The sequence below is a fragment of the Cygnus olor genome, chromosome 11 (assembly GCF_009769625.2).
Source record: "Cygnus olor isolate bCygOlo1 chromosome 11, bCygOlo1.pri.v2, whole genome shotgun sequence".
Taxonomy (NCBI): domain Eukaryota; kingdom Metazoa; phylum Chordata; class Aves; order Anseriformes; family Anatidae; genus Cygnus; species Cygnus olor.
The window spans coordinates 19,302,266-19,324,542 of record NC_049179.1 but is presented as its reverse complement, the minus strand read 5'-3'; the positions used below and the strand labels follow the sequence as shown (position 1 = coordinate 19,324,542).

Below are 22,277 nucleotides of genomic sequence, written 5' to 3'. Positions count from 1 at the left end.
ACCCAAACGCTTGTCACCAGCCTGGTTTGAGTGTTCCTAACGCTTTCTTGTTTGCAGGTGTCACGATGCTCCGCTCGCGGGTGGGTCGGTCGTGGTGCTCCTCCTTGCTGCCGCGCTAAACTGGGCTCTGCTCGCGCCACCCAGGCCTTTTGGGGTCTGGTTCTGAGTCAGATCCTGTCCAGCTCTTAATCCGTGGGATGCTGCCGTTGCGATTCAGGTCTGCTTTATCTGAGAAGTCCTGCAGAGAGTAATATGATGCAGTTTATGATGTTAGTGGGTAATAAACATGCTCTGTGGCTGTTATGATAAGCAATTACAATACCCCTCTGGAACGTTAATATCAAATGTTCTGAAATTATTTAAAAACCTGTATCTGCATTTTAAACTAAATTGCCTGGTCCTGCCTTATTAAATTAAACTAAGTTATTAACTAACTATTTAATTTAACATAGAATAACCTGTGCAGGTTATTTTATGCTTTCTTTTTTTTTTTTTCTTTTGTTTAATTTTTTTGGAAGATCTTTGTGTGGAATTCTTGAGGACAGGTTGTTAATATTAAAGGTGCGTTAATGAAATGTGAGCGTCTCCAGAGGTTGCTCTCAGCAAATTGATGGGAGAATTAAAAATCTAGCACGTGAAGGTCTCGCACGTACGTGCAGCCTGCTGCATCACTTTCCCTTATTCTGACTTATTTCCCTGCTCTTGTTTCCTGCTCGGATCTATGAACCGCTTTCCCTTTGGAGTTGGGGTGACTTTTATCACCTTGTTCAGTGTAAGGATTTGGGAAGTTAACCCTGCGGAGGGTGCTGGGGTGGCAGAACTTGGAGCAGAGGTGGAGCAGACCTGGGGTGCCACTGCGGTGCCAGGCTGGGGGATAGGATGTGGTCCTGCTTTGTTTCCCCATCTGCGCTGGGAAATGCGCAGCCTTGAGAGTTTCCAAATTGACCGTCGATAGATGATCAAGTTAATCGGTGTGACCAAAAAGGTCATTACTTAATGGAATGGATTTCCAGTGCTGTGCTCAGTGAATACACAGAGGGTTTTGGCCAAACTTGGCTGTTTATGCATGCACAGCTTTGATAATATTTCTTTTTCTTTTTTCTTTTTTTTTTTTTTTTTTTTGGCATCAGCAATGCTTGCAGGCTTTCAGGCTTTAAAATTACCTGAAGTTTTGCTCTTAATGCGAGGCTGTTCTCTCCGTGCCTCGCAGCTGGCTGCTTGGATCTGAGTGCCAGCATAGGTGCATGTGTTCTGCAGACAAAAGTGGAATTGTGTCTGGTATTAAAAGAACACTCGTTGGGTATTTACTGGTTTGTTGGTGTTGCAGCTGAGAAGGCTTTTCTGTCCCACTGGAAATCTTTGTCCCTTTTTTTATCTTTCTGCCTTTGGAGATGACTTAGTGAAAAACCCCAGCGTGCCCCTTGTAGTGCTGTTACCTTTCTGGAAAGATCCCATGACGTGATGTGCTCTTACCTTTCTGGAAATACCCGTGCTGCTTTAAAACGACGGCACGCAGAGCCCTTCCCTTTACCGGGGTGACCCAAAGGGACCGGGCTGCTTGCAACCCCTTTCCGTGCCCGACCAGTCCCACTCGCTTGCTTTTGGCTCCGGGCAAAGCCTTGAGGAAAGGAGAGACGTGCAGCCCTTCGTGAGCGGTCAGGGAGGGCAGGGGACTAGCAGATGTTGGTGCTGATGTGCCGGGGCTCAGCCTGGGGCGCTGGGATGGACCTGTCCCTGGGCGGGAGATAAGGCTTGGGTGGAGATGCTGGGGCTGGCCGGGGGTTATCTGATCTGCAGCAGTGGGGTAAGAGCTGTGGGGTGGGGTGGAGGATCTGGGGCTGCCTTATTTCCTGCTGGCTTGGGGTTTCTCCCCTCTGCTGTTAGAACCGAGCCCGTCCCGGGAGGAGATGGGATGCTCCGTGGTCCGTGTGCACTCACAAGGGCGCTGCGTTGATGCCTGGCGAAATACGTATAGAAGATAAAAAGGGAGAAAAGAAACCCAGCATCTGATCAAATACCATCTTCTTTGCTGGGCTGGCAAAAACTGTTTAGTGCCTTCTTCCCAAGAATGGTTTTGTAAACATAATGCTGCCTATTAGCCATGTAAATTACTGTCATTGGTGGCAATTGTTGTGACGGAAAGATAAGTGTCTCGAAACTCTGGCTTGATTTACCCCTCCGGCCCCCCCAGCTTGCTAACCAGTTGTTTGTGTCAGTGCTGATTGCGGCTTTTGTCAGGGAAATCAAAATATTGATCAAAACTGTTTAGCTCTGTTTTTCCTAGGTCACAGTAAATTCAACTTTTCTTTCTTTCCCTCGCACTCCTTCTCTCTGCGCTGAAAACGAAGCGAACCTTTCCCGGAGGAGATGAGCCGTAAGCTCCGACAATCGGATGCCATCCGCCTGAAGAGGGTCTTTAGAAGCAGCCCTCGTGTCTGGAGGCTTTCCTCAAGAGCCTGCCGCTGGAAATCTGGCTGGCAGCATTACCTCAAGTACTATTGTAGGGTTTTCTTTACGTGCGAAGCGGGGAGAGAAGGAAGTTTCTCCCAGCTGTGGCAGAGAATAGCTTCCCATTTACTTAGCGCCTGCGGCTGCTGCCAGGGCTCTCTGCTCGGCGGCCGAGGGAGTTAAGTGCGGGGTGAAAGGCTTCGGTAACACTTCAGCACGCGGGCAGGAGGCTCAGCAGTCACATCGCTCTGCCCCCTTTGTGTTTTACACCGGCCGAGGCGCTGGGTAGATTTGTAGGTTTATGGCTAGCGAGGTTTGGCTGCTTTCCTGCGTTGTGGGCAGCGGGAACCAAGTATGTTTATTGTGCTTGAACAAGAGCATCTCCGTAAGAGGAACAGCTACTTCTGACTTCAGCTGTTTTTCTAGAGGTGGGTGCTTGCCTGTCATGGCCCCTTGGTGAGCTGGTAACGTGCACTTGCATGCAGGCTGGCTGCTTCTGGCTGTGGTTCATCGGTGGGTACGAAGGCACGTCGCGGTATGAAAAGCCTCCCTGTGTGCCTCCCTGATCAGGTTTCCTGCTAACCTGCTAAGCCGAGTACGTGCAGGGCCTTGAGTCTCTCACCTGTTTTCCATTCCTTAATCTCAGCCTTCTGTAGCTGACACCAATGTAAGCAAAAGCCTCGCTTTTCCCAGCAGCTCGCTGCTTGCTCAGCAGAGCAGCTTTCGCTGCTTTGCTTCAGAGCCCGGCTTTTTGGCTCTGGACCTGCGAGACCCGAGGGGCACCTGTTCCCCGCAGCTCAGCTCGGAGCTGCCGTTCGGCGGGGGCTGGACGTGGCTTCCAGATGTGACTGGAGCAGGGCCAAGGAGAGGGAAAGGTAAAGAAACCTCCTGCTCCCGGAGAGCCTCCGTGGCGAGCAGCCGGGTTGTTGCTGGGGCAGATTTTGGGTTTTGCAAGAGCTGGAGGAGGAGATGGGGCACGCACGTGCAGCTTCCTTACAGCTTTTGCAGAGAAATGCTGCCGTCTACGCTGGAATCGCACCCCATGGTCTGTCAGTACGGTTATGCTGGCCTAGAAAAATACTTGGTCCTACAGCAGCTTTCACCAAATAACCTCTCTGCCTTGTCCTCCATCAGCACTTCAAGTACGGGTGGAGCTTGTGGAGCTTGGCCCTCTCCTGGTGATAAAGGTGCCTCTGTCCTTTGCCATGTCGCCTGCACAACACGGTTGGTGCTTCACAGTGTAAACATCTGCTGCCTCTGCACGGCTGTCCGCCTGAAGCATCTGAAGCAGGAAACCTCTAGTAAGACCCTCCTGGCTTTAGGAAGCAGCCATTTGGTTGCCTGCTGCATGCCACGCTTACGCGTGGCTTTGACGAGCCTCCGCGCATCACAGTTTTCCGTTTGTAAAACGAGGTATTGCAATTCCCCTCTGAGGGGTGGAGCGGGAGCGCGTTAGGAGGTGTGCAGGGGCTGCGGGGCAGTGCTGCAGGTGTGAGCCTCGAATGGAGAGACCCGTAGGGATGGGGAGGTGGGGGCTGCACGAAATGCAGCTGTGAGGGCATGGTTGTGCCTGGCTGGTGACCAGCCCTGGGGGGTGCATCGTGCACCCCCAGACGTGTACGCGGTATGTGCAGGCCTGGAAATGAAAGTTCCTCAGGACTGATGACTTGTTCGTGTATTTTAAAGTTTGTGGTTTTTAAAATATGTTGCCCTCGTAGGGCATATTTTTTTTTTTTTCTCACCAGAAACTTGTGAGACTGGAAATTTCACAGTATTAATTTTTATGGCGTTTCCTAAGCTGAACTAATTGGGTATTTTGGAAAGGGGAAGACAAGGGTGTGGATGTGCGTTTTTATGTAGATTTCATTAGAAATGTGACTTGGATTATCCTGCTAGCTATCTGAGCGATGTGCATGAGGTCTCTGCTGGAAAATGCAAGTGATTATAGGCTGGTGACTAACAAATAATCCTTGGCTAATATGGGGTGGGTGCAATTAATGTTAATCCCTGCTCAGCGGTAGTAAAAGTTGGATAAAGTCAAAGAGATTTTGCAGTGCTGTTACTGACCTGAACACACATCACACAGCATTTCCTGAAATGAAACTGGCTCTTTGGAAGAGGCTCCATGCTCATCATTATCTCCTTATAATAGAGAAGGAGCTATTCAAAATGCCCCGAAGTTGCCTGGTTATAAAGAAGAGGATTTATCCTCTGTTGGTGTTATGTGCTGAGGCACACAGGACCTCATTAAAAGAGGAACAGCAGTAATTAGTCGAGATTAATGGAAATTAATCTGTTTTTACTAACAAATGAGGTTGTGTTCTGTGGTCCAGAGCAGCCTTCATCTATAGTGCTTATCCAGCAGTCTGGTACACAGAGGCAAACATTTTCTCACTGTGGAAGAAATTGGGCAATTTAGGCCTTTTTGCTAAAATCTCTGTGGAAGCCCAGGTCTCAGTTTTGGATGCGTCCTGGTGCAAGGAGCAGAGGTGCAGGGCCAGGAGGGAGAAGCATCACCTCGGAGGCTGGGCGCCGTGGAGGCAGCAGTACCCCAGAGCGGTGTGACCGTCCCCAGGGGTATTCTCCTGCACTGGTGCTATAGAGCTGAGAGCATGTCCTCTGCTGTTTGGAAACAGACCCAGTCCTTTTACTGCTTTGTCCTCAAACTGTCAGGTTTCTCCTGGCTGCGGCTTTGGAAAAAGGGAAGATTTATGTGCTCTGAAGAGAAACTTGTGCTGACAGTGGGTAAATGCACTGTAGATTTTGGAGAGTTAAACAGCAAAGTGGATGGATGTGAGGGGTTTTGGAACCGGAGCTGTGAAATTTATTTTCCTCCTGTTATGATAGAAGCTGAAATTGGGAATGGGAAGGAAAATTGCCCCCCCTTCTGAGCCTGGGTCCTAACAAGCTTCAGGAGGCGGCGCTGCTCCTTGGACTCCCCCATCTCCATGTGCATCCCAGCAGCCGTGGATGTGGACAGTATCTTTTTATTTCTTCTAGCATGGTCCCTCTCTGTTTGCAATGATAACCGAGTTTCCAGATCACAGTAGAATATTGTCTTTTAAAACTGAACTAGGTGAGAAGTTATGCCAGGAGGATGTAAGGTCCTGAGGTGATCAAGGCCTTGGTAAGATCGTGGGATTGTCCGGCTGCGGGCATTCCTGTGGCTGAACGCTTTGGCATCTTGTGTTTTACCATTTCTAATGTCTCCTCCTCAAGCCTCCCCTCTTGCCTGCTGTCTTCCACATACAGCTGGTCAGCTAGCCGTACTGACAATGTGCTTTTGTGGGTGAAGTGATAACGTGTGCTCTGAGCTCCCTGTGTCTTCCCGGGGAGCTGAAAGCCTCTCATGGGGTGATACAGGCTGGAAGTCATCTGCAGCGAGCTATTAAAACATACTTTCCCATTAGTTTGCTTTGTTGCTGTTCGGAATTGTCTTCTCTTCCCCTGTGTGCTGGCTCATTATTTCTCATTAATTCCTGGTTTGTGCAATTACCTGGGAAATGCAAGAGAGTTGGCAGGAGTTTGATGAGCCTGACTTCGCTTCTTGGGGGCAGGCGACTTTGTAATTATGCAGCACGTGAGAGCTGGATCTCGTGGTCTTGGGATGGCAGCCGGGACACAGGCATCACTGCTGGGGCTCTGGGACAGGGGGGCTGCTTCTGGAGGAGCAGAGAGGGGCTGAATATGCAGTTCTCAGGTGCCTGGTCGACCTGAACCCAGAGCTATTCTTGGCAGGAGTGTTTGGTCTGTGTTGTAGAGTGGCACTGAGCATCCTGCCCCGCAGAGACATCCCGGTGCTGAACCCCAGCCCATCAAGACAATGGGAGCAAACAAGGGAAACTATTCGCTTCACTTAAAACCACACAAAAAAACCCACGTCAGAAAACATACACAAAATAATTCCAAATACATCCCAGGGGATTTTGTTTGTTGTGAAAGCTTTCAGCTCAGCCTGCGGAGTGAGCGTGTCTCGGGATGTGTGTCAGAGCAGTGTCACCCTGCAGAAGGCTTCTTTGCCCTTTTTCTTGGCAGGCAGCTTTAAAGTAAGAGTGGAGATGCGATCTGCTCCCTTTCTGCAGAGGAGAACGCGACAAGATAAAAGGTCTGTCACTGATTAAAACATCACAGTTCATCTGCTTGTAGCTTGTGTTTTACTGGCAGATATGTCATGCCATCAGTTTCCCTGTACGAATGCTCCTCTTTTTAAGGGTCGTTTTCATACGTGGGCTTCCCAGCTGCTAGGAAGGGCCTCTTGGCTGAAGCTGGACCGGGCAGCTGGGTGGACTTCAGGCCGAATGGGCTTTACCTGCCCTCCTCCTGCCTATTTTACTGTCAGGAGAACCACAGCATCTCATTACCAACAGCAGTGGCAGGGCTTTGAAGATTTCTGGCCTCATTATCTTATTTGTGCTGTGAGTAGCAGTGAAATCTATGTGCTGTCAGGGAGACCTAGCTGCCGGGCCAGCTGTGTGGGAGAAGAAAACCCCGTGAAGGGGATTGTGCAGGGGTGTTTCTGGCTGCTGGCTTGGCTGTGTGCTTGTTCCCCGGCTGTACGTGTGCTGCGGGATTCCCTGCAGGAGCTGTATGGGGTGAGGAGGTACGGGGGAGAAGTCGCTGCGGTTTAGGCCCCGTCTGTGGCCCCACAAACGCCTCTTCTGGGCAGTGCCTGTGGAAAAGTCCAGCTTGCAAGGTTGAGTTCTTTCATCATCGGGGTGGTGAAAGCAGATTAAGGTTATGTGAGAGCTGCCGTTTGGCTGAACATCGATTGTCCCCCGGGGGAAGATCCAGGCCTGCTGGCGGTGTGTGTGTGACTTCCCTCAGGCAGCGTTAGGTGCCCGCACGTAGTTCCAGCAGGCCAGGTACGGAGGGGTTCGGCAAGCTGCATTTTTCCCCCTTTTCTCTTCAACTCCCTTCTAACAGCAGAGGGGTAAGGAGCGAGCCTGTAGCCCCGGGAAAGCAGAGGCAGAAGGAGCTGTGTTTGGGGGCAGCATGGAGCACGTCCAGGGCTCACAAACTCCGGTAGCGGGGCCAGGGGCCATCTGTGGAAGTAACAACTGGGCCGGGCACGGCTTCGGCACGGCTGCTGGAGGGCTGTGGCAGCAGATGGCCAGAGACGCCCAGGGAGGGGGCAGGAGGCGTTTGCTGAGGCTGCACGAAGCAATTTCACAAACAAGCTTTAGGAACGAGACCAAGGTGGGTGTTCCCAAAAGAAGGTGGCTGTAGGCCAATTTTGGGGAGCCGAGGCAGGATCCTGGAGCCACAGAGGTGGGCAGCACCACCTTCGCTTTGGATGTAGACGTGCCTCGTTGCTCTCAAGGTGGACCAAAGGGAGGGGACTTGGCTGGGCCATGGCCTGGGGCCTTTCCCTCTGCCTGGGGAAAGGATGCTGGTGGCGTCTCTCAGAGGTCTTCTGTCAATGCAGGTGTCTAGCTGCTGCTGCACGGTGCTCCCCGTTGTCCCTCTCTGTGGGACGACTGCTTGGTTGTTGCGTAGTTTTGTGCTCTGTGCTGTGGGTTGGTCATGGAAGAAGTTTCAGAGGTGTGTGCACAAGGGCTGTGACAGAGCTGTGTACGTGCACATCATCTCAGACTGGTGGAGACGTATCTCCCTTTACGGTCAGATATAAGCAATCTTCCGGTATTTGAATGGAACAGGCATCAAAATACTACTACCTGGCTATTCCTATCCTAAAGCCTTAGCGATGTCGCCACGTCCCTTGTGCAGGCAGAGTTTCTAAAACAGATCCAGTCTGAATAACCCGGTGTAGCAAAAAGGGAGAGAGGAGCTGATGCCTTCCTTGATCATCAGTTGAAGGCAGAGGGATGAGAAAGATCTTTGATCTTTAAAATAATGAAAAACTCAGAAACATGAGAGGTACTCCATCCTAGCACGATTTCTTGGATTTTCTGTGGGTGACTGTCTTCATGGTGCCCTTACGTTATGGGAACAGGCAAGATCCTGAGCTAAAAGCGTTGAGGGTAGGAGCTTGTTGCTCAGATGCCACAGGTGACTGATCTGGAAGAGTTGTTTTCTCTGGTCTTCTACCATAGCTGTTGTTGTATAGATTCAGAGTCATCTTCCAAGCTGATGTGTGTTGTGGCTGGGTGGAAGGCGACAGGTCTGGTCCTGTGGCAAGTGAGCTGGCACAGAAACTTGCCAAAATGCTGGCTCCCCCCCCTGCATGGCTTGGGGGCTCTGACCGAACCCTCCCTGTACTGCTCTGTAGCCAGTCTCTGCAAGGCTGTGGCTTCCTCCTAATAATGCTCCACGTGACTGCATATCCACGACACTGGTTGCTGAGTGCAGTGAGTGTGGAGGTCAAGCGATCCTTGCACGTTTTGGGTATGGCTTTCCCTTTCCGTGGTTCCAGGCAGCAGCTGGGAGAAAGTTGCTTTGGAAAACAAAGCTGTTGGGAGCTGTTTGTTTAGACACAAGGCAAAATGAAAGTGGGAAACATCATCTGTCTGTTCCCCTCAGCCTCCCACCTTCTTTTTGTTTAAAACATCCACATTACGATTTACTTTCAATAAACAAAAGATTTTTCCTGTGAGCTGGTGTTTGCTGGTAGGGGAATGGGACTTTAATTAGAGACCAGGAATCCCTGCTCATGCCTACGTTTTCAAACTGGAGCAAGAGTTCATAATTTTATAGACCTTTCAAGGATTAGATTTCCTAAAGCAAACAGTGAGGAACTGTTAACTTATTGCCATGTAAAACAACAGTGTAATAGTCTGATTGCGCAGTACTAATGGCTTTATTATTCTGTATCACACTGGAGTGGTTTGGGCTGCCGGGAGATAACGTACCTTTCCTGAGACACCTTTGCAGCTGATTCCGAGGAGAAGCCGATTTTAGATTCTTGGGCAACATCTTTCCTTCCTAATGAGGGAGATAAGGACCGTGTGGGTGCTTTCTTGCTCCAGTTCTCCTCCAGGATCGCACAGGAAGGAGCAGCTTTCAGAAAAGCACGGTAAAATTTCTCTCCGCAGGCTGAGAGCCACCAAAGTCTCATGCTGCCCCTCTGTGTCGGACAAACCTTGAAGGGTCTCAGCTTTCCCAGCATCTGCCAAGGGCATGCCTGTGACCTGTTTGCCCTTCGGAGGGAAGAGGACAGCGATGCAGATTCTCCCAGCCCCAGAATTATGCGTGGTGCGGGCTGGGGCTGTGTCTATCCCCAGCCCTGTCTTCACGTTGCTCCAGGGGGCATCAGTTGGACAGGGTAGGAGCAGCTAGCCTGCACTTTGTGAGCCTCAGAGGAGTCCCCAGCAGTGTCCAAGCCAAGGTCAGGGCTTGGGCTGAGCTGCTGTAGGAGCTGCTGAATTGTTCAGATCTCTCGGTGTGAGCAGAAATGACCTTGGGGTACCTGGAACTGAGAGCTCTGGATCCCTTTAGAGATCCAGGTTTGCCCACCACCCACACTAAAACCCCTGTAAAACATGGACTGCCAGCATCACCCCCTGCTTATTTTGTGCTGTCAGCTCCGTGGGCTTCTCCTCAAGGACAGGCTTTTTATCTGCAGCCCTTTGGAACGGGAAGATGTTTGGCTGCTCCCAACCCAGCCTGCAGACCCTGCCAGAGCTGCTCAGAGTCGTGCTAAATCAAAAAGGCTGTTGCCATTTCCCGGGGGGGGCAGGAGGAAAGGCCTCCTGGAGGAGCACAGGCTGGTGCAGAGCTCCTTGGCACCCTGTGCTCACTCGAGTGCAGCGTTAACTCCTCGGCTGTGCTGGGCAGCTCCTTGCTGCAGGTACCGGGAGCCCAAGAGGATGTGTGGTTGCAGCCTGAGCTCCTGCTTGCCCTGCTCCTGCGGTCAGCACGTGTCTGAGGATGCCTGCCTGGCGCCTGGGTGGGATCTCCAACAGATGCCTGCACAGTGCCCTGGCCCTTCTCCAGCTCAAAGTCATTGCAGTGACCTCTGCTGAGCCCTGTTTGTTGAAAGGGACCGATCTCCTGCGTTCCTCGGTTTCTTTCTCCTGGTTCTCAACTTCTTCATGGTAAACTGGGCTCGTTCCTGGCTGCCCTCCACGGGCGCGCGCTGGAAAACTCTGCACCAGCTCCTTTGGGCTCATGGAAGAAATTCTGTGCGAGGAGAGCTGTGGCTGGTAATGAAATAGCTTTGCAGTGACATAGTTTCAGTGCTGCAGTATGTCTGTGCTGGCTTTCAGGTTGTTCCCGGGCTAAAAATACGGCCCATTAAGGCTTCTAGAACAGGATGTAACCGTGTTCTGAAGATACGTTATTCCTTACGTGTTACTGCAAAGTGATTTAACTGAGGCTACATTTGGAGACCTTCCTTATAGGCTCACCCTGTCTGAAGAGTAAAGCAGCATTTCCCATGGGTTGGGCAGAGCCCAGTGCTGGTGTTGGACGCGGTGGGTGCAGCTTTTGTGCCTGGCGGTGCCTGGTTGGGGCCGCTGGACCAGATCTTTCCCTTTCTGATTTCCTCTGCCCCCCCCAGATGACAAGAGATTCAGAACCGCACCGAAAAGATTAGTGTTAGGGGTTTTACCACCTAGCTCGTTTGAAACTGGATGCGCTTGAGATGTGTTGAACAAATGGACAGTGGCCTGCCTTCTCCCCGGGGACGGCTTTTACATGGGTGGGAAGCTACAGATGGGGCCCAAGGCAGAAATGCAAATAGGCAGGGCTGTGATATGAAGCATTTGGCAGCGTCGCCGGCTTAAAAGCTCCCTCCCCACGGCTGCTTGATCCTGCTCTCTCGGTTGTGCTGACACAGATGGTTGGAGGCCGCGCCGTGAACTGTGCGAGCGGAGCTTTGGCCTCCAAACCATGGGATTAGGGCCTGAGCTGCTGGCACCGTGACGGTGCCGAGTCCATCCCAGCCCTGCTCGGAAGCAGCCCTCGGAGGTGTGCTCGCAAAGCTGCGATCGCACCCGGCAGTTGGAAGCTAATTAGTTTTTATAACCCTCCTTTGTTCGCTTTTGAAGACGCGAGCTCCTCGCTTGCCTGCCTGGCTCCCGGTCGGCGTCGGGACAGCGTCAGCTCAAGGGTGCGAAGCTCACGTTACGCGGGGAGAGTTCAGACAGGTTTGGTTTCAGCACAGGTCTCGTCCCCGAGCTGTTCCAGCGCTTTCCTGACAGGAGGCAATCAGTGTCAACACAGGCCTGGCCCCGAGACTGCTAACAGAACAGTTCTGAGGGGCAGAGCTCCCGCGTTAATGAGTTCAGCGGTGGGTTGACTGCTTTCCGTGGATGAAAAGGTCAGATCTGTTGCCTGGGTTATGCGGAAAGGTTTTGTTCTGGAACAGCCTGCTCCCGATCAGCTCCTGTCTGCCGAGCTGCCAGGCGCTGCTCTCAATAATGTTTTTCCTGCTTTTTCCTCATCAGTGCGTGCCAGAGAGGTATTTGCTGCCTGCTGCTTTTTCTCGCCCTTGCCGCCGCTTCTGTTGCGTCCAGGTAACTGCGAGCATCTACCTGCACATAGGCACAGGAGGGACCGCTCGGTTTTAGAGCCTCACGTGCCCCTACAGCAGCTGTTCCCCACCTCTCTTGGGGTCGCAGAGCCTCCCCAGAGGGATCCATCTCTTTCCAAAGGGTTGGCTTTCTCTGCTGCAGCCCTACTGTGGCAGAAGAACGACAGCAGTGGACGTGGCTCGGGGCAGGTGGTGCACAAATGGACCCAGAGACCAGTTTGGGTTTTTTAGGGTGAATACACTCATTTAAGGCCGAGAAGTCCTGAGTTCAGATCAGCAGCTTGGGCAAACTTTAAATGCCCCAGTTTTGAGCCTGCTGTACTCGGAGTTTGGTTTTAATCAGAAGTTCTAACAAATGGAGTCTACTGGAAACATTCGCAGTGAAACACCCTTGTGATTTTTTTTTTTTTCTCAGAAGTCATTAGCTGTCTTCAAGAAACAGTATTTTAATTGGAGCCATGATAAAAGCAGAGCGGCAGTGGTTGCGTTAAAGCTTAATTTATTAAACAGCTTTGTTTTTAATGCAAAAAATAATCCATAAACAAAAAAAGAAGCTATGCAGTTTAAAACTGTCAAAATAAAACCTACAACTTTGAAGTCTTAAAATACTTTGGGAAATGCTGAATGTTTTTGACTGGTTGTATGGAACAGCTGAACTGACTTAACTGGAACAAAATTAGAGGAACAAAGAGGTTTTGTTTCCAGAGGGTATTCTTTGCCCTTTGACAGCGCTGTCTGGCTCGCAGGCTGAGTGAGGTACAGGAGCGGGTCCCCATCAGCTTCCCCCCTTGGCTTTCCTAGGACAACTGTAGTGTGCTTCTAAATGCAGGCAGAAAGGCTCCAAAATTGTTTTCCAGGAGGCAACATCAGGTCCCCGTGAATGTAATTTTTCACACCGTTGTGTGCTGTGGGTCTCATGGGGGAGTCACAGATGCTGCTTTTGTTTGGAACTTCTCTGGGGCTGTATCTTCCACCCTCAGTCTGTGGGAATTCTGTTGCTGATTTCACTACACCAGAATTTGGGCTTTTAGGGTCTGCTGCTGAAATAGTGAGAGTTACCTGTTCTTACCAAGTAGCCAGCTTGTAGGAGTGGTAAGTTGCAAAATAATACAAAAGTTGCCTTGGCTGCCCCTGTGGCTGGCCTGAGGGCCCTGGGGTGTATTTCCGTCTTTAAGGCTGCCCCTGATCTATTCTCAGGGCATTGGACAGAGCTTATTTCTCTTTCTTTCCCACCTGAGAGAGATGGGAAGGTGTCAGAGGACGAGAAGCCCTGTGTCCCGGCTAAAACCACGAGCAAAACATCATCTGGTTAGCAGCAGCCTCGCTGGAGTCTCCTCCTCCAGCCCGCAGCACTGCCAAGCCTGAAGGTCTTTGCGAAGAGGTGGGACTGGAGGGAGGGCCAGCCCTGCGATGTGCTTTAATTAACGTGGCGATGGCAGAGAGCTCTCGGGGGCTGATTGGCATTCACTGCAGCGGGCAGCTGGTGTGGTGTGAGATGTGGTTGCTCAAAATTGTCTGCCAGCCCCCATGGAGGAGGGTGCTAGCTTGCTAGCACGGGTACCCGAAGCAAATGCATGTCTACCTTTTCCATCGCTGCCCCGAGCGAGGCACAAACTCTGTTCATCAGCATTCGTGTCCCTTTGACCTACAGGTATTGAGTTGCAGCCCCGGTGCTCTGCCGGAGCAGATGCCTGCTGAATTCAGTAGCTTGCTTAGAAATAAGCATCAGCGAGATGTCAGAGAGGTTAGTCTCATTACTAGGTCTCATTAATTCTGTGGAATACCCTGTAGAGAATATGTTAATATCCTTATTCTGTTGACATATATTAACATATATAATAGTTGTATAATTGTTGCTAATAATTACAATAATAATAAGCTTCTTCTCATAGACAATCAAAGTGGATATTCAGAAGCCCCCATAGGCACTGTTAAATTCCCGCTGATGTACAGGAAGGTGCTGTGTGTGCACAGCTTTCTGCCTACTTCTGAGTAGCACGAGCTTGGGAGGCCGGATTTCACAGGTATGGGCAAATGCGTTCATCTGTGCTGGTTGGATGTGTCAGGCAGCTTGGGTCAGGAAGTTCCTCTGCTTTTAGCTGGAAATTACTGTTCCCTACCCTGGCATTTGCTGCCATTCAGCAGAAGCGCGGTAATTTGATGTGTGCATGCTCCTGTTCCACTGCAGTGGTGGAACAGTAAAAAAAAAAAAAAAAAACATTGCTTAGGCCAGTTCCGCTTTGCCTTACAGAAAAATCACTGGCAGTGATAGTTGCATCTGGGGGTGTCCTCTCTTAAAACACTCTAACTCAAAGCTTTGCAAGTAGCTACCCCAGATAAGATAAAACCTCTTACTTCCACCTGCTGTATTTGCCTATACAGTTGCTATCCCATTAGGCCAAATCCTGCCACGTGAGTTACAACAGAAAACCAAGGGGTCCCCTGGTTTTCAGACCCCTGAAAGACTTGGAAGTAGGTGGAGCTGGACAGGTTCTGTATTAGGACGTGTGGTTCTGGTTTCTTACATCCAAAACTGCTAACAAGCACACGGAGGCCACAGGTTACACTGCAAGGCTTGGCTCGAAGGGAGTAGCTCCGTATATATTGAAAAATCCCACCCTGTGACACATCGGAGAGCCAGATAAGGGGTGACAAATTGGGAACATGGCAAAGAAGGAATATCCCGGATTGTCCAAAGAAAGATTAACTTTTCAAGCCAGCTTTCACTGATGCAAATCGTCAACCACTGTGTTGCAATAAAGAGGGGAAATAACTAACTATGAAGTGCTGACTCGTAAAGGGGGAATCATCTAAAGTGCTTTGTGTTGCAAGAGTTCATGAAAATGGTTTTGAAATGTTCTGCTGCATTTACCTTACCGAGGCCAGTTCTGCCAGCTGGCAGGTGCTCTCGGCACCGCATCATCCTGGGGATGTTTGGGGTGTGCTAGAACATCCCGTCTGTGTCTCAGCACCCAGAGACCCAGAGAGATTGTAGTGCCGCCTTCCCTTTTTTTAATTAAAAAAAATCAACCACGCTTTGTCCCACGCAGATATAAAAGTCTCCAGATTGGTTTTCAATCTTTACGTTCCTGGCAGAAGGATGGCTCTCTAGAATATACCTTAGGACTCCTGGGTTTGTAGGATCATTGTAAGCTGTGTTCAGTGAATGTCTCATTCATTAAGCTTGTAATATACAATACAAAAGCCATTTTTCTTCCTTCCTAGGGTGACCCCGCTTCTCTTGTTGCCTTCTTCAGTTCCCTTGTATCTGGGAACTGTATTCCCTTGCCCAACGTTACAGCTCCTGGTTCCGTTATGCATTGTTCTTTCTTGATCATGCTGCTATGGTTATCCTTTCCTATTTATTTGTTTTGTTTTTTAATAGTCTTTATTAAGTTTGTGAGCTCTTTGCAGCAAGTATCTTGGGCTTGATATTTATTTTCTGTGAAGCATCTAATGCAGTTTTGCCTTGATCCTACAGCAGGACCACCCCAAACAAAACCATCCAGCCTGCAGTCCCTATCGTACTAAAGCTCAGAGGTTCTGATTTCCCTAGTTATTGCCAAGACTCTGCTGGGCCAGGTCCAAGGGGTGAATTCGGGCACCACCCAGCTTCTCCAGAAATTTGGTTCCAGCTCCAATCTTTGCATCCTCTTCCCTTAGTCTAATTAAAACCTGCTGTAACAAATGCTGTGAAGCCAGCTGCAGTGCTTTGGCAGGTAACAAACACGGGGCAGTGAAACCTCCAGCTAATCCATCTATGCTATGAAGTCATAAGAATCTTGTTAATTTTTAAAAAGCCCTTGATGCCCACTAATCCAAATCAATTTTCATTTCTTTCATAAAGTCGTGCTTCCATTTAGGCTTCAGCTAAGAATTACAGCTAATTTGTTCGATTTTATAACAGTATAATTGAAAAAGTGATTTTAATGTCCTGGCAACCATATTCCCTTTCTTTGGTTGTTAATGAAAGAATCCATTAAAGTTAAATGATTTGGGCACAGATTCAAGTTGAATCGCCTGAATATTCTAGGGGAGTGTTTCTGACCATCTGCTGCTCTGTCATTGGCGTTTGTTGTAAATGGGACCGCGAGAAGGACTTCACAGGTCTTGTTCGAGCCATTAAGCGTAAAATATCATTTTAATTTTCTGATCTCAGTGTAAATAGTGGAAATACTCGGGAGAGTTGGTGCTGTTCTGGTCTGCGGTATCCTGCACTCGTAAATATCTCTGCTGAGCTGTGCTTCCGCGTGCTTTTCAGGGCTCTCACGGCTGTTTGTATTGATCGCACCGCATCCTTCGGCAGCACGGTGTAAGTTCCTTTTAATGACAGGCGAGGCAACGGGAAGCGGAGCCCGCGAAGGGGAAAGCGCACGTGGTGGAGAAGCGTTTCCCCGCTGCCTCCAGTCGTGCCCCTTGTTTCCGTCTGGCTGCAAATGGAGCTGTGCGTCCTGGTGCAGGGTTGGTGAGTGTGGGCAGAGGCAGCCAAGAAATTACACCAGCTGTTGTCATCATCGTCCTTCGTCACAGGCCTCATATACCCGAGCAAGGGCAGAGCCAAAGCGCCTGCGTCCTCCTTTCCCTGTAGGACCTTCCTCGTGCCTTTGCCTCTGAGCTTTCTCGCACTCCGTGGTGGTGCTCACCATGACCGCCTTGCTGGGAAGCAAAGCAGGTGCTGAACTGCACCGCGTGGTCCCCTGGGGACCGTGCTGGTGCTCGCCGGGCTTGTGCCCATGCCTCGGAGCTGGGAGAGTCTTTGGGACCAGACGGTGTCCTGCGTTGGAAATTACAAAGCGTGGCCCAAGTTCCTGGAGGTCTTCAAAAGTAGAGAAGGCCAGGATGTTCCTTCACTCTGCAGCAGGGCTGCATGGGGTGATGGTTGGACCAGATGATCTTGAAAGTCTTTTCCAACCTTAATGATTCTAGGATTCTGCCTGAAACAGCTTGAGGTGCAGAGGCTGAAGTGCTGTTGGTAGAGAGGATACGGGTTTATTTGGTGCTAGTTTCAGCCCTGCAGTGGGGATGTTGTTTCATTTGTGCCTTGATTTTTTTTTTTCCCAAGGTTTGAAATTGGATATGATGCTTATTTTTTTCTCTGTAGGGTAATGAAGAATTGACAGATGAGATATTCACTGTTGGAGCTGAGTATTATTCCATTTATTGTGTTCTTATTTATTTATTTTTTGAGTCATAAAGTCACTAACTGAGAGGAAACCAGCCACAAAATGTACTTGGAGTTTTAATTATAGCCCATAGGTGAAGGATCTTTGTGTATTTTAGCCGATAATATTAGTTTCTAGTTAAGTGACTATTCTCAAGAGGCATAATACTGAAGATTGTATCATATTGCATGTTTTTAGCTTTCTCAGGCGTTGAAAGATGAAAGTATATCCTAAAAATATGCTAAACTTAAATAGTTCAAGTACAAAAATAGAGATAACATTGTACCAGGAGATCGGTTCAGAGTCTCCTGTGATGTTTGCAGATCAAACGCGTAGATGATGCATGAAATAAAAACAGGAACTTCTGCATCTAACAAAACCAAAATGACTGGATTTCCTCTCTAACACCAGTGAGAAAATGCCAAAAGTAGTTATGTGTTTAAATGCTGCCCGCGAAATCATGCAAATCTGAGCCAGTCATTTTAGCTTGATGGAGGCCTTTAAAATGGCAAATATCAGGCTTATTCAGCTCGGCCTGCTGCTCAGCAGCAAAATTACAGTTACCTCGGCAAATGGGCCTTATAATGTTAACACCAGCAGATAGCAAAAATAGCATTTAATAACTTTCATTACAGTTAGTGTTTCTAGGGCTTTGGGGCTTTGCTCTTTCAAATAATTTACATAATTTGCAGGTACAAGCTGCTGTGCCAGACTGTCCATCTGATTCTCTCTCTGATCAGAGCATATTAATGCACTTGTTTGATGGTCTGTTACCAATAATTACCTTGGATTGCATTAGGAGCATTTCCAACGTTGCAGCTGGTCTGTATTTTTCGGTAAGTATATTTCAGGGCCCAATTACGGGACTCTGATGTGTTATTGTTCCAGTGTGTTTGTTCAAGCTTGTAATTTTAATATGCCTCCACACTGTAAATTTATGAACGCGAAGCCGAGGTCCTGTCCTGAGTTCACCGTGCGTCTCACGCTTGCAGCAGCTCCGGCAGAGATCGTCTCGGCTGTTCCTCCGTGGCTTTTGGATGACAGCTAGGAGGAGGAGGGTTCTGCAGAGATGTTTGTAGAGTGAAGCCTGAGGTCCACGTGCTGGGTGCTTGGCATGGAGCAGGTGGAAAAGAGGCAGAAGCAGCTCAGCCCTCCCTGGTTTGGGCAACGTGGGATTGCAAAGTGGTTTTCAGGGGTTTTAGCCTCTAACTTTGGCACTTCGGTAACTGTCCTTCGGAGCAAGGAAGGCTGCTGCTGATGTTACTGAGAGCAGGGGCAGCCTGGGGCTGCGCCCCCTGCGCTGCTCCCAGTAGTGGGGACAGGACCTGAAGAAGGCTTGGCTTAACAAGTCTAGGTTTTGGCCTCCTCTTGCCTTCAGCTGCTGTTTCAAAAGCCTTTCTGGGGTCAGAGAGAAGGAAATAACAAAGGCTTAACCTTCACGAAAGAGTCAAGCACTTTAGCATTATGATTGCCATTGACAATTCGACGCGATGAATAAATTATTACTGCTATTGATTTGTTTCATCTTTCTGGACCATTTGTTTGCAGGAGATACATTAGAATGACACGAACCTTGTTGAAACTGAGCTCTGCTGAGAGCTGGTTTTGCATTTGTCCCTATCTGGTAGTCGTCATCTGTAGATAAGGTGCTTTGGCAAACGTGATGCTTGCACAGAAGCATGAGAGCATTTCTTCCTTCGTAGAAGTCAGCTCTACCCTTTAATGGGCCACCTTCGAGTCAACAGGGTGACATCCACCATGGGTTGGTGGCTCTGATCCTGGGCAGCTGAAGGGAGCAGCTGCAGCTGGCTTCAGCATTCAGGGCATCGGAAGCATCCTTAAAAACACTTGGATGGGAACCTTTGCTGCTGCTTTATTTCCTTGATGCCTGGCGTGTGATATTTATACTCAAAGATACTCATTTACCCGGGGCTTTGGCAGCTTTTGCTTTTATCCAAGTGAATCTACTCATTAACCTATTTACCTTAATTACAGCTTTAGATGATAATATCAAGCTTTTCGGATATGGTCTGTGAACAGTGATGTGGCATTGCGTTTGGTTTAGATAATGTCTTTTTTCATGCCATCCCTTCTGTTCTCGTTTCTAACTGGGAGTTAGAAACAAAGACAGGGGTCTCTTGCCCAGCGTGGTTCTTTAGGGAGAGTTGCATTTAGAGCCTGCTACAACAAATCGATAAATTGTGATTAATTTAACTTTTAAATGGAAGGGCTTTGTATACATGTGAAAATATAATAATGGACCGCTATGAAGTGGATGGGTTTGGATCGATGTCCCAAAGCCACAAAGCCTCATAAAGAATTGTTAGATGCAAAGATCCTTATAATTAAGTGGAGCAGAGCTGTAGGAAGAGGGTATTTTTGTTGGCAGCGTGCTCCCTCCGCTGGGCTTGTTGCAGTAACCGGGCTGCTTTCACCTCTCCAGGGACCCCACGGCTCGCCTGCTTGGGCGGATGCAGTTAGCGGGGCTCGGGTGCGTTTGCTCCCAGGTAGCACTTCACTCAGAAGAGTGTCTGGACCCTGACCCTCCTAAAACTTCAGAGCAAGGCGCTGAGACCATCCTACAAATGTCTAAAATGCAGTTCCAGAGCTGTCGTCCTGCTGCAGCCATTGGGGCCGGCCAGCTGCTGGGCATTTCCACGGGACCGTGCTCACCCTACAGCGCTCACCCCGTGTCCCTGCGTGTTCAGGGACACGAGGGGCCCTGCAGCAGCTCCGTGCAGGGTGTGCAGGGCACGGCACCGTACCGAACCCCTTGCACAGGGGCAGCCTGCATGGCTGCAGGCACCCGGCTGCTCCTCTCAAGGCTGGGCTCTGCTGGATGACAGGGATGATCTGAGAGTCCCTTGCTGCCGGCTGGATAAATATCCCCGCAGCAGTGGGAGGTGGTGCATTATTAAATAAACCACCAGGCCTGCGTACGTGCAGGAACAGGGTAAGGCCTGTCTCCCGCTGGCAAGGACTGCTCAGCACTGGGATCGCTCAGCTGCGCGTGGTTACCAAGTGCTAATAAAATGACCTTTCCAGCAGCCCTGAAGGTACTTTTAGGAGCCTCCTGTTCCTGAGAGGCATTAGTACAGGCTGAAGGTGTTGCTTTCTTATTTTCAGCTCGCTCGTGTTGCGTTACAAGCTGGAAAGTTCCAGTAACATCTGGTGGCGGCGTTGGGAAGGGAACGTGAAGATCTTGACCCCTCCGTCTCACAGGTCTCATTACAGCTGGGTGGAAGAATGTTTCCTGGGGGGGGGAAGGAAAGAAAACCTTGTTATTTAGGTGCACAACTGCTCTTTCAGATACTGGTGGAGATCATGGAAGCTGTATTTTGGCAAACTGGAGCCTCTGAGCCCACAGCTCCCTTGGCCCCGCTGTTGGTGCTGACGGTGCTGAGTGCTCAGGGTGCAGGCTTAGCCTGAGATCTCCATCCAGATTTCTTTCTGGGTTGCTACTTGGCAAGTGCAGTTGCCCTAAAATGGGCTGAGACCAAGCTATTGACTTTTAATTGCCAGTGCATAAGGTTCCCAAGAAGAAAGAAGGCTTTGTGTTGCTTTCATGGGGACACGCTGAAGTATAGCTGCTCTCTGAATTAGACAATGGGAACTTAAAGATTTTCTATGGCTGTAAGAGCATCTGAAGAGCATCAGCAGAAGGTGACATTGCGGCAGAATAATAGCGCAGTAGTTGGCTTGTTGATAGGAAAACCCTTTGGAAGTAATAACTCCAGTTTTTCTTTGGTGCTGTTCACTCCCACTTAAATGAGATTAATTGTGCTGTTGAGTTCCCCGAGTTCAGCATCCAAAATAAATACATAAATTAAGACGGGCGACAGCGCGGAGGCTTTAACCGCGCCTTGACTCCCTGCCACCACCCGCGGGATGCGGAGGGGAGGGAGCAGCCCTCCTCCCTCCCTTACCGCCCCGCATCCCGCAGAACACACACGACGACCAGCGCTCTGCCCGCGCCGTCTGAGCCGCTTTCCTTGCTCCTCCTGGGAAGGTTTTCTTTGGCCGGAGCTCTGCAAGGTGCACGGGCCGCTTCCGAAGCGCCAGATGTGTGCGGAATAGGAAACGGGCTGGCCGGGCTCCAGGCTGCGGGACCTGCAGCGCAGCCGCGGCTCCCCAGGAAAACCGCCGGCTGCCAAGAGCTCCAAGTGATGTCAGCCCTGGAAGTGTGTCAGGTTCGAAACCCTTGTACTTTGCTCCCTGTGAAGTATTAATCTCCCAAGGCCTGCGCTGTAACGGGTCCTGTCTGGCTCGGTGCAACTTTATTTGTTTTGGGTTAGAAGCGTTGGAGGGGTTTTTTTGGGGAGGCGCCGGAGGCTGTCCGCGGGCTGGGCTGGATCCTGGCCTCGAGCTGCTCCTGGGGCCCTATCCAGCCCTGCTTTGAAGCAAAGGTCTAAACCTTGTCATTGCTGCCCCGTGTGTCTGTCGGAAGGGTCTGGGGTTGGTGGCAGAGAGCTGAAGGTGCCTTGGGACCTTGGGTCTCGCAGGGTCCCCACCGGTCCCGTATGTCCTGTGGCTGTGGGGCTCTCAGGGCAGGCAGGGCGGCAGATTTGGGGTCTCTGCTGCAGGACAGTGGGTGCCTGCAAGCCATAACATCAAGCGGCCTGTCACTTGTAGTAGTGTTTTGGTCATGGTGCTTTTACTGAGTGAGCTGATGGAACAAACGGGCAGGTGTTTGGGTGCACGAGGCTGTCGTTGGCTTTGACACAGCCCCGATGCATCAAAGAGGACGTGTTGGGGTGCAGCCTGGTCATACCCGGAGCTGCCTGCGCTTTTCTTGATGGCTTCTGTACCCAGGTCAGGCCTGAGGAAGACCTCACGTATACCTAAATCTTGTTGGCTTCTTCCTGCTCCACCAGCTTATGCACCAAGGCAGTACAGCTCCCCAGGGATTTGGGAGCCCAGTTGTGGAGCCAGGCATGTGAGGTGCTCTACGAGGAGGCATAGGTACCCCAGCGGCTTACACAGAAGTGCCTCCCCTTTTGTTTATGCCAGCATGGTTTTGTTTTTCAAATAATGACCAAAACACAACTCCTACTCCTCCAAACAAAGCCTCCCGTTGCACGGTAACCTTTTATTTGCTTGTGCTGCCTAACAGGGCTCAAGGACGTGTTTACTGCTGACAGCCTTAATTTCACCACAAGCATCTCACTCGTCTGGGTCCTTCCTCCTCAGTTTAGGTGCTGAAATCCCAGGGAAGGGAAATAACTGTACGTACA

The 22,277-nt window shown here is 50.1% G+C and overlaps 1 protein-coding gene across 3 annotated transcripts in view; it reads left to right on the top strand.

Moving 5' to 3' along the window:
• Nucleotides 1-22,277, top strand: part of IGDCC4 (immunoglobulin superfamily DCC subclass member 4) — an 87,986-nt gene that overhangs the window by 5,136 nt on the left and 60,573 nt on the right. The window contains exon 1 of one of the 3 annotated variants that reach the window (XM_040569918.1): nt 20,183-20,265. The exons of the other annotated variants lie outside the window; for them this stretch is intronic. The gene's annotated coding sequence lies outside the window, so the exon portion shown is untranslated. Of the gene's footprint in view, nt 1-20,182; nt 20,266-22,277 lie in introns of those variants that run through there. 3 annotated transcript variants of the gene reach the window in all.